This window comes from Oncorhynchus nerka, linkage group LG2 (assembly GCF_034236695.1).
Source record: "Oncorhynchus nerka isolate Pitt River linkage group LG2, Oner_Uvic_2.0, whole genome shotgun sequence".
Lineage (NCBI taxonomy): Eukaryota > Metazoa > Chordata > Actinopteri > Salmoniformes > Salmonidae > Oncorhynchus > Oncorhynchus nerka.
In genome coordinates, this window is record NC_088397.1 from 71522974 (window position 1) to 71535717 (window position 12744).

General features: G+C 42.8%; 1 long non-coding RNA gene across 1 annotated transcript in view; it reads right to left on the minus strand.

Annotated features, from left to right (window-relative positions):
• Positions 1 to 12744, minus strand: part of LOC115141609 (uncharacterized) — a 49970-nt gene that overhangs the window by 12972 nt on the left and 24254 nt on the right. The window contains exon 5 of the long non-coding RNA XR_003865391.2: positions 10066 to 10143. This is a non-coding gene — a long non-coding RNA (uncharacterized LOC115141609). The remainder of the gene's footprint in view (positions 1 to 10065; positions 10144 to 12744) is intronic.

Sequence of the window (12744 nt, forward strand, 5' to 3'; positions counted from 1 at the left end):
TAAATAATATACTCAACTAGAAAAAAAATACAAATAAAAATACAAATAAAAAAATAGCTTTAAAGATACCATACTTTAGACAAGTTAAACACACCAGGCAGAAGAGGTTAAAGGGCAATCTATAGTACAGGGACAGAGCAAACACCTCACCATTGTTCCTGTAAACAGTCAAGGGATAAGGGTGGAGAAATGCAACCACTCACAGAGAGTCATGGCCACAGACCGACCATCCACTGGACAGAAAAAAAGTTTACAATGCTTTAAAATAAATTTTAAAAAATGATTATTCACGTAGGCGTGAACAAAATGTAAAAATAAATGGGAAAAACAAGCTCACACTTCAGTCTCTGCCTGGGCAAGATGAACAAGGCATCTGCGGATCACAATCAATAAGCACATGGACCTTAATGCCCCTCCAGCAAAAACACAGAGAGAAGCTCCTCCAACCCTTAAGTCACAGACTTATTTTAGTATTAATTGGAATGCCATCAGAGGATGGACTGTTTAAAGTAAGACCGGAATGGAGTCCAAGCCTCATCAAACAGTTTGGGGTTCCCACGTGAATTGAATTGAATTTTTTCTAGTTTCAGAGAGCACAACACATCCCTCACCCAATATTTATAAGATGGGGGAGCTGCCATCTTCCAGTTCTGTAGTATTAGCCGTCTAGCTAAAAGAGTTGTATAAGCAACAGTGTCCGACTGGATTCTTGATAGGGGGGTACCCATGGGCAGTACTCTAAAAAGGACTGTAAGGGGAGACGGATCTATAACAGTGTTATATATATCAGAGAAACATTTAAATATTAATTCCCAGAAACCTGACAGTTTATGACAGCCCCAAAACATATGCAACAGTGTGGCTGGTTCCACTTTACATCTGACACAGGTAGGATCAAAATCAGAGAATATTCTTCCAAGTTTGGCCCCCGACCGACCAGTGGATACGGTGAACCACCTTGAATTGAATGAGGCTGTGTCTAGTGCTAAAAGAGGACGAGTGCACCCTGTGCAGCACAGATTCCCAGGCGTCTTCCCCAAGTTCCTCCCCCAAATCCTTTTCCCAAGGCACCAAAGACGGGTTCTGTAAGTCATGAATGATTGCATATACATCTGAAATTGCGCCCCTAGGAAGCTTGTTCAGCTCCAAGATGCTCTCTATAGCTGTATTCGCAGGCCTATTGGGAAATCCAGGTGTGTTAGCCCTGACAAAGTTTCTAGTCTGGAGATAGCGGAAAAAGTGGGATTGGGGGATATTGAACTTTTCCTGCAGCTGAGAAAAAGAGGCAAATGTATCATCAAAGAATACTTGGGCTAGCGAGGAGAGGCCTAGTGAGTGCCAAATGCCAAAAGCCCCATCATTCAAAGATGGAGGAAATAAAATGTTCTGATTGATTGGGCCTGATAGAGAAAAGCCTCGGAGGCTAAAGGCTAAACGGAACTGATTCCAAATTTTAAGAGACTGCTTTACAATTGGGTTGACACACCTTTGCCTAGGGACACTGGGAGAGACGAGCACAGCACAGAGGAAAGTGCTGCAGGTTTACACGATTCAGACTCCATCTGGACCCAGAGTGGTCTAGGGCCAGTAGGATCAGTCTGCAGCCAGTACAGAACGGCTCTGAAATTTGCAGCCCAGTAGTATGCCTGAAAATTTGGTAGAGCTAAACCCCCCAATGACCTAGGCTTCTGTAAATGTTTTCTACCAATCCGTGGTACCTTGCCATCCCAAATCAAATGCATGAATGTTTGATCCAGTGAAATAAAAAAAGATTTTGGAATAAAAATGGGTAAAATTGAAATAAATATAAAAATTTGGGCAACACATTCATTTTAATGACATTAATCCTTCCGATAAGAGAAAGGGGTAGCGAATTCCAAAAAGTAAAAGATTGTTTCAATCTGTCTGTTAGAGCAACAAAGTTTTCCTGAAACAAATTTGAACATTTCCTTGTCACTTTTACTCCCAAGTAAGTGAATTGATCCCGGACAATCCTAAACTGAGAACTTGTAAAAGAGCACTTTAAAGCAGCCTTGTTTACCGGAAAAAGCTCACTCTTGCCTAGATTCAGCTTGTACCCTGAGATTGATCCAAACTTTTTAAGAACAGATAGGGCACGTGGCAATGAGGTATCGGGGTTGGAGATAAACAAAAGGAGGTCGTCAGCATATAGCGAGACATTCTGCTCCCAGCCCGCCCTGATTATGCCTTGAATGGCATCATTAGAGCGTAGTGCAATGGCGAGAGGCTCGATTGCCAAAGCAAACAACAAGGGGGAGAGTGGGCAACTCTGTCTGGATCCGCGGTGCAAGGGAAAATAGTCAGAGGACAAGTTATTAGTCCGTACCGAAGCCATGGGGTAAAAACAAAGAATATTTATCCACGCAATGAATTTGGGGCCAAAGCCAAATCTATCAAGGGCAGCTGTTAGGTAATCCCACTCAACGCGGTCAAACGCTTTTTCGGCATCAAGTGAGACCACCAGCTCCGGGTCCTCCGACGCTGGGGAGTACAGTATATTCATAAGGCGCCTAATATTGAAAAATAAATGCCTATTTCTCACAAAGCCAGTCTGGTCAGAGTGTATTACTTGGTGCAGCAAGCCTTCCATACGGATGGCTAAAAGCTTAGCTAGGATTTTGTAATCACAGTTTAAAAGCGAGATTGGGCGATAGGATCCACATTCCAGGGGGTCTTTGTTTTTCTTTAGTAGTAATGAAATTGAAGCCTGATAAAGACTATGCGGTAGCGTTGAAGTATTGAGGCACTCTGCAAATAGTCGAGACAAGAATGGGCAAAGCAGACCAGAAAACGTCCTGTAAAATTTGGTTGGAAAACCGTCCGGACCCGGTGATTTACCACTTTTCATTGCGGACACTGCTGTTGCAATCTCCTCAAGTGTAAATTCTTCTTCTAGACAGTCATGGGAGTCTGTATCAATTGAAGGCATATTCAAGCCATTAAAGAAGGAGTCAATCAGCAAGGGGTCTTGAGGGGATTCAGAGGTGTATAGCGCAGAGTAAAATTGTTTAAATTGATCATTGATCTCTTTATGTATAACTGCGGTGGCACCAGACGGGGTCCTTATTTGTGGGATTAAACGTGAGGCCTCAGATTTATGGATCTGATGCGCAAGGAGTTTACTGGCCTTGTCGCCTTGTTCATAGACTTTGTATCGAGCTCACAAGAGTAACTGTTCAGCTTGCCTGGTAGAAAGCTCATCAAATTCAGATTGGAGTAGTTGGCGCTCTTTATGCAGATCAGAGGAAGGATCCGTAGCATACTTCTCATCCAGTGTGGCTATGGACTCGCTCAGGTCCCGAAGTCGCTGGGAGCGAACTCTGTTTTGGTTGGCTGTATAAGAAATCATTTGGCCACGTAGGTATGCTTTGAGAGACTCCCATATGGTAGAGCAGGACATACCTGGTGTTGAATTAGTTTCTAGGAATAAGGTGATTTCAGAAGAAATTAAATTGACAAACTCCTTATCTGAGAGTAAAATGGGGTTGAGACGCCATTGATAACACATAGGATGTCGCTGGGGAAACTCTAGTTCAAGCACTAATGGTGAATGGTCAGAGATAACAATACTCTCGTAAGTACACTGCCGAAGGTTAGGCAGAAGTTTTTTGTCCAAAAAGAAGTAATCAATCCGGGAGTATGTTTGATGAACATGAGAATAAAAGGAATACTGTCTATCTGTAGGATGTAGGAAACGCCAGGCCTAAGTAGGGCACATTTAGATGGGCCTGTATTTGTTTGTGAGGACTTGTCAAGAACTGGGGACATTTTACAGTTGAAATCACCCCCTAAAATCAACAAATGAGAATCTAAATTGGGAATAGCAGACAGAAAGGAAGAAATGAAACTTGTGTCATCCCAATTGGGAGCATAAACACTAGCCAAAACAAGAGGGGTAGAAAACAGTTCACCGGTTACTATGACGTATCGTCCCTTAGGATCAGCAACAACCTCTGAAGCTACAAAGGGAGTAGCTTTATCAACCAGAATAGCAGCACCTCTTGATTTACTATGAAAGTTCGAGTGGAACACTTGACCAGCCCAGTCCTTACGCATCCTAAAATGCTCACCAGTCCTCAAGTGAGTCTCTTGTAGAAATGCAATATTTGCATTCAAACCCTTTATTTGTGTCAACACCCTCTTACGCTTCACCGGGTTGTTAACCCCTTTGGTATTCCAAGAAATATACTTCATCGTATTATTTCGGCCCCTCTGGGCATTCCCGTTATTCAAACCTGTCATTAGAGCATAGAATGGAAAAGCAATGATCGCCCAAAACCCCCAGAATAACGGGAATGAGTCTCAGAGTAATAATGTACGGTGGTAAATGTTTGGAAAAAGTACAGAAAAAAAACAGAAAAAACTAAAAAGACAGAATGACAACATTAGAACTGAACAATTCAACCTGCCCCCCCCACCCCCTCCCCCCATCCCAGACAATACCTCCCCAAACGAGGTACAAGCCTAAATAGAACATGTTCTCTTCGCACAGTATGTCTGTGAGAGTGCGGTTTTAAACCTAAACCCACAGTCCCGCTCTCGTTTTGTTAGTGGATCAAGCAGCAAAAATAAAGATTTGTATGTATTTTTTCAAATAAAAAAAAGGCAAATCCCTTGTGCAAACGGAATGACAAAAGCACCACTTGTAGATGTATATAATTGTATTCCCAGTCTTATAACAGGCATTGAGAGAGAAAATAAATAAAATGTATAAAGGCTCTCAGCCAAAAATCTAATTTGAAGTAAGGAAATCGTAGTAAGACAATCAAAAATAATAGTAATTATATTAGTAGTCTAGTTGAAGCTGAGACAGCTTACAACCAATACCAAAAAAACTACGTGTGCGCAACGTTGAACGTTTGCTGGGCATAAATGACGCTCAAAACTTTTAAAATTAAAGAGAGGCCCCAAAAACCGTGTAGCCTCGGGAGACATTTACTGTTTACTGGGTCAATGCAAACGGATGCAGTAAACAAATAACCCAAAATATTTTGGGTCACTGAGACAATGTGTAAACAAACTAAATAGGTGAGCGAGATAAGGCACGCACACTAGATGATCAAAACATTAGATCACATCAAATAAGCCTGAATAGTTCCACCAACTATACAAGACTAGCCTGTTATATCTAAACATAATTGTACCACAGGTTGGTTACTTACTATCCACAGTTTGCAAGCAACAGTTGCTGAACTGTGAGCATGTTCAAGACTTCTTGATGTGACGTTGAATGTGAGCCATAGCCTCATCCGGAGATTCAAATGTGTAGTCTTTACCCTCATGAGATATCCATAAACGGGCCGGGAATCGCAGTCCATACTTCACACTTGGATGGTCCAGAAGTACTCGTTTGGCCTGTCCGAAAGCTGCGCTCTGCCTGGAAACAGTGGGGGAGTAGTCCTGGTAGATGGAAAAGCTCTGTCCTTGAAAGCTCAGAGTGGTATTGCGGGCTCGCTGGAGGATCTCCATCTTCTCATGAAAAAAGAAGAATTATGTCACGGGGCCTCTCTCCGGGGCGCAGCGACCGGTGGGCTCGATCAATCAGGGGCTTTTCATCTAAGGCAAGAACATCCTTCAGCAGCCCTGAAACGAAATCCGTGGCGCGATGCATTTCCACGGACTCTGGGACCGATACAAGTCTCAGATTATTGCGGCGAGAGAATCCCTCTAGACTCACACAGCTCTCCTTCACCTTTTTCAAATCCGCAGCTAGGCGTTTAACTTCAGCCTCCAGAGATGTAGTTAAATCGGAGACATTAGTAGCGGAGGTCTCCAGTGCTGCAATCGTTGTAGTGTGTGACGCAGTTGTTGTTTTGAGTAATGTCATTGCTGGCACAGTATCGTTCCGCAGGATGGTTAAATCTGCTTTGAAAGTATCAGAAACCTCCTGTATTCTGGCCTCAATCGTAGCAACCACCTGTGTTTTCATTTCAACTATCTCAGAGCGTAGTAGTTTGATGGCCTCGAGAATGTTCATTTCAGCGCCGCCAGGCCAAGCCGCGCCCCCGTGTAAAGTGTGCGTCCCCGGGCCCTCAGACTCAGGAGAGGGCAGGTCTTGTAGGCCGGGTTTTCTCAAAGTCATGCTTTTGGCCTTATGTTTGGTCGACATGCTGACATTCGGAAGCAAAGTAGTCTTGGTATTTACGGAAAGGGATCACCAAATTAATATTTGAAAATAAATACGGTTCTGCTGCAGAATTCACATAAACTTTAAGAATACCACGGGAGCAAACGGAAAACACGTCAGTCGCACATGGCGTCCCCTACCATCCCCCTCGGACAGCCCCTTTTCGGCCCTTCTGAATAAAACCCGCACTCTGGGTTTCGATCGGCAGACCGAGCTTACCTCAATTACGAGATGGTTAAAAGTTGCAGACCATGTTTTTCTCCATTATGAGAGGACAAAGGTTGTAAACCATTGCTGAATCTTTTAACCATACCACGTGGTTAAACTCTTAGACTATCGATACCGACAGAATAAGAACAAGTCTTTGATATTAATTACTACTACTCTGCAGCTAGGAATTCGGTATCATTGAACGCGAAGAACGACAACCGCCGAAGCATCCATTCTATAACGAATGAATGTCACTCTGAACTATCCCCTCTAACCACAACCGAGAGAGAGAGGGAGAGAGACGGACAATTCTACAAAAGTAAAGACACGTCACCGCCAATTTACATGGTTGAGTGTCTACTGCATGTGTGTACCATGTAGTGCGCATAGCCTTAATATTCATGATGTTAACTGTAATCCATATCGTATCACCATCATAGTTGCATCATAATTACCTATAACATCATTGAAAAACACATCCCAGCATTTCCATAGAAATTGACGTTTCACATGATCATGAAAGAGACCTTGCATTACTATTGAGACGGCATTACTACAGTACAAATGTATCCCGTACAATATGTTATTATTACCCAATGTCCATATTCTGATATCTTCCCCTTGCTTGTTGTAAACATATATAAACATGTAGACAAAGACATAGAAAAGATAGACAAACAAGAAACTTATTCAATATAGAACAGTTCTTGACAATAGAGAGAGAGAGGTGAGAGAGAGAGCGAAGAGAAGAGAAAAGAGAGAGAGAGAGTGAGAGAAAAGAGTGAGATTAAGTGTGTATGTATATGTATTATTCTGTATGTGTAAGTTAACATGAAATTTAGTTCATGTGTGTTCATATCCACATAGTGTTCAGATATTTTTACAGTTCCCATACTTTATTTTCGTAACCTGAAGTCCCTGTAGAATTTAGTACAGCCATTGTGTTATGGAGCTGTCACGGAAAAGCTGTCCATCTATAAAGAGTTTGTCCACAATGAGAAAGGCACGCTTACCCATCTCCCTCTGTTGCCTGTACAGGATACAGTCTCTTGCGACGTTTGTTTATCTCCCGTGGAAATTGGTAATTGAGCCCAAAGTTTGTCCCTTTAAGCTCCCTTTCCCTGCTTTTGATCAGCTCCTTTTGTTGGTAGTGTTCAAATTTTGCGATGATTGGTCAAGGACCATTGGTCTTCTCGCTCTGAGCTCCAAGTCTGTGTACACGGTGGAAAGCCACCTTGTTGAAGTCTCTACAGGAAGTTTCAAGGTGGATTGCATGAATTCATTGATCACGCCCTCTGGATTATTGGATGCGTCCTCAGGAATCCCAGAAAATATGAGATTTTCACACATGCTATGACTATGTATGTCTAGCAGCGACTCCTTCATCACCTTGTTTTCCCTGAGTAGACAATCCATTTTAGAATCGTGGATTTTTACCTTGGCTGTGAATGTCTTATTCTCTCCTTGGAGCTTGAGAATTTTACTCTGGCTGAACTCCAAACTCCCCCTCAGCCCTGCTACCTACTCACAGAACTTTTCCACTGTTGCATGGATTCAAGCCAGAACACGAGCCTCTACTTCAACATTAAGTAAATCGTCCATGTCTGTAGATGAATCTGTTTTTCTTTTTTTCTGTCGGGTTAGAGTTCTTTTGTGAGGTAGTCAGATCTTTCCATGATGGAGTATGTTGTTCCTCTATAGCGTAAATCTGTTGGTACTCATCGATTTCTCTCAGAATCTCCTTAGTATCCAGGTTGTGTACGTTCTGACCTTAGTTCCTTTGTTTTGTCTTTGTTTTAGTATGGTCAGGGCGTGAGTTGGGGTGGGCAGTCTATGTTTGTTTTTCTATGTTGTATTTTGCGTTTGGCCTGGTATGGTTCTCAATCAGAGGCAGGTGTCGTTAGTTGTCTCTGATTGAGAATCATACTTTGGTAGCTTTTTCCCACCAGTATTTTGTGGGTGATTGTTTTCTGTGTCTGTGTGTTCCACGCTGAACTGTTTCGGTTTTCGTTTCTGTCTTTCACTTTGTTATTTTGTATTTTGTATAGTGTTCAGTTTGTATTATTAAAATGCACACATACCACGCTGAAAATTGGTCCGACCTCTCTTACTCCTCATCAGAGGAAGACGAATCCCGTGACAGGTTGGCTCTTTACTGCAACCAGTTGTTTTTCAGAAGTTTTTAACAATGCGTCTTTCCCACGATGACAAGTGTTTATAGTAAAGCCACTGTTGTTTGGTTAGCGGTGTTTCCTAGCTGTTAAAAGCTAAATGCGTCATGGAATCCACGCGAAAACAAGTTTGCTATTCTTATTTAATTAATAGCCGTTTTGTTTTAATCAAAAATAACAAACCGGGTGTTTTCCAGCATACAGTGTTCAGCTGCGCACTCTGATGATGTGTGACGACCTGAGCTGACTGCTTCTTCCCTAAATAGTTATTGCATAGTTTGGAGCTGTGCTTTGGGTCATTGTCTTGTTGTAGGAGGAAACTGTCTCCAATTAAGCACCGTCCACAGGGTATGGCATTGCGTTGCAAAATGGAGTGATAGCCTTCCTTCTTCAATATCCCTTTTACCCTGTACAAATCTCCTACTTTACCACCATCAAAGCACCCCCAGACCATCACACCACCATGCTTGACAGATGGCGTCAAGGACACCTCCAGCATATTTTCATTTTACCTGCTTCTCACGAATGTTCTTCTTTGTGATCCGAACACCTCAAACTTAGATTCGTCTGTCCATAACACTTTTTTCCAATCTTCCTCTGTCCAGTGTCTGTGTTCTTTTGCCCATCTTAATATTTTCTTTTTATTGGCCAGTCTGAGATATGGCTTTTTCTTTGCAACTCTGCCTAGAAGGCCAGCATCCCAGAGTTGCCTCTTCACTGTTGATGTTGAGACTGGTGTTTTGTGTTTACTATTTAATGAAGCTGCAAGTTGAGGACTTGACACTCAAACTAGACACTCTAATGTACTTGTTATCTTGCTCAGTTGTGCACCGGGGCCTCCCACTCCTCTTTCTATTCTGGTTAGAGCCAGTTTGAGCTGTTCTGTGAAGGGAGTAGTACACAGCGTTGTACAAGATCTTCAGTTTCTTGGCAATTTCTCGCATGTAATAGCCTTAATTTCTCAGAACAAGAACAGAATGTTATTTGTTTCTGGCCATTTTTAGCCTGTAATCGAACCCACAAATGCTGACGCTCCAGATACTCAACTAGTCTAAAGAAGGACCGTTTTCAGCTGTGCTAACATAATTGCAAAATAGTTTTCTAATGATCAATTAGCCTTTTAAAATGATCAACTTGGATTAGCTAACACAACGTGCCATTGGAACACAGGAGTGATGGTTGCTGATAATCGGCCTCTGTACCTCTATGTACTGATGACATTCCATTAAAAATCTACAACAGTCATTTACAACATTAACAATGTCTACACCGTATTTCTGATCAATTTGATGTTTATGGTTACTGTTTCGCATGGACAAAAAAATTGCTTTTCTTTCATAAACAAGGACATTTCTAAATGACCCCAAACTTTTGAACGGTAGTGTATATACCCTCTGTAAATTGTATATTCCCACTGTGATCAGACTATACTCCAGAGTTGTATGTTTTATGGTTACTGTTCGATATTGTATATTCTGTATGATGTCTATATGGACTGTCTGTATTCCATTTGTATATTGTTTATTGCTGGCCTACCTGCCTGCCTTGACCTTGGCTGTCCTTGCCACTCCAAATCCAGTTGCATGGCAAGTTGTATATGGCTACTCCTCCTCCCTGTGTGTTCATAAAGATTATGGTCAGGTGGTTAAGACAGACAGACAGACACAGACAAAGCTACAGAAAGCCCCTCACACCCCTAAGACTTGTTTATGGGCACAACAACATGCTGTAAGTCAATAAGACGATAACATCATAACATGAGTTAAAAGTTTGGATACAAGAAACAAGATATTATTAATGTATTAGTGGTCGTTACATTCATAGTACCACTCCTAACCTTGACTTCGTCTGTGCATCCTCTATAATTATGGTCCGAGAACAGGAATAGTCAGTTGCATTTTACTACACCATGACACATTGTAATTTCATACACTGAGGTTCTGGGGTTAAACAGTGGGTGCTAATGGAAACAGACAGACAGACAGACAGACAGACAGACAGACAGACAGACAGACAGACAGACAGACAGACAGACAGACAGACAGACAGACAGACAGACAGACAGACAGACAGACAGACAGACAGACAGACAGACAGACAGACAGACAGACAGACAGACAGACAGACAGATGCCCAAACAGAACAGACGGACGGACAGACAGACATACAATGTTGGAGAAGTCAGTCAGGTCAGTCACACTCTGCTCAGCAACAGATACAGCAACTTTCCAATTAACCCTCCGCATGACCACGGTCACTCTCCCATACAGCCGTTATTGTTAGGCACCTTTTAGGAGGCACACACAACTTCCTCTTTTGTATGTCTTCCAATATTGACATTTATGAAGGCATCACATTGCTAGACTGGTGAGTGAGAGTTAGTGAGTGGGTGGGTTGAACCACTGCCTCCTAGTGAGCAATCACAGCCCCAGTCACATAGGCCTCATATGCTGCAGATTACTCCCAAGCCATAACCCAATACAGAGAGGAAGACAGACCAGCTAATTTACCAGCTGCTGTTTCATAACCTGATTAGAGCTCCTCAAGTGCCAGGCATACCCCGCTCATTAGAACCCTTGACTCCTATAGCCTTTCCTTCACATGACCTTGGTTAGCGTTGACCCAGCCCATGTGGAGTGTGTGTTTACACTCTCATACGCATGCACACACACGCACGCACACACAGGCACTGATGCACACATACAGACAGACAGACAGACAGACAGACAGACAGACAGACAGACAGACAAGACAGACAGACAGACAGACAGACAGACAGACAGACAGACAGACAGACAGACAGACAGACAGACAGACAGACAGACAGACAGACAGACAGACAGACAGACAGACAGACATGCACATACACACGGCCGTGTACAGTCTCCTTTAAGGACAAGAAACCTGCCTGAGAACAATGTCCTCCTTCCTTGAGCTCTGTTCTGCTCTGGGAGGCGGTAGGAAGGGAGGGAAGCGGTGCAGGGATGAACCAGGGAATGTTTGGCAGATTTTCAAATAGGGGAACATGGCGCCGAAGAGCATGGCTGACGTTTTACATTCTCCCAAACAATTGTGCTATTTTGTATTTTTTTTGCGTTTTGTGTAACTTATTTTGTCACTTATTGTGTACATAATGTTGCTGCTACCATCTCTTATGGCCGAAAATAACTTCTGGACATCAGAACAATGATTACTCACCGCGGACTGGAAGAAACTTTTTCCTTTAACGAGTCTGACGAGAAAGATATCCCGAGATCCACGCCTTTTGCGTGAAGAAAAGACGCTGGAAAAGAGGCCTCAGATCGAGCACCCTTCTGAGAATCCGGAGGCGAGCGAGTACACTCCCATTGCCTTACATTCTTCTTGCTAACATGCAATCATTCGAAAATAAAATTGATGACCTACGATTAAGATTATCCTCCCAACGGGACATTAAAAACTGTAGCATCTTATGTTTCACCGACACAGGGCTGAATGAAGATACGGACAATATAGAGCTAGTGGGATTTTCCATGCACCGGCAGAACAGAAAACACTACCTCTGGTAAAATGAGGGGTGGGCGTGTGTGTCTTTTTGTCAATAACAGCTGGTGCGCGATGTCTAATATTAAAGAAGTCTCAAGGTATTGCTCGCCTGAGGTAGAGTACCTTTTGATAAGCTGTAGACCACACTATCGACCAAGAAAGTTCTCACCTGCATTATTCGTAGCCGTCTATTTACCACCACAAAGCGAAGCTGGCACTAAGACCGCTCTCAACCAACTCTATAAGGCCATAAGCGAAGAAGAAAGCGGCGCTACTCACCCAGAAGTGGCGCTCCTAGTGGCTGGGGACTTTAATGCAGGCAAACTTAAATCAGTTTTACAACATTTTTACCAGTGTGTCACATGTGCGGCAAGGTAGCCTAGTGGACTAGTAACCGGAAGGTTGCAAGTTCAAACCCCTGAGCTGACAAGGTACAAATCTGTCGTTCTGCCCCTGAACAGGCAGTTAACCCACTAGGCCGTCATTGAAAATAAGAAATTGTTCTTAACTGACTTGCCTAGTTAAATAAAGGTAAAATAAAAAAATGTGCAACCAGGAGAGAAAAAAATCCTGGACCACCTTTGCTAGCACTGACTGTAATATGTTCTGGGATTCATCCAAGGGCATTGAGGAATACACCACCTCAGTCATTGGCTTCATCAATAAGTGCATTGATGATGTCGCCCCCAC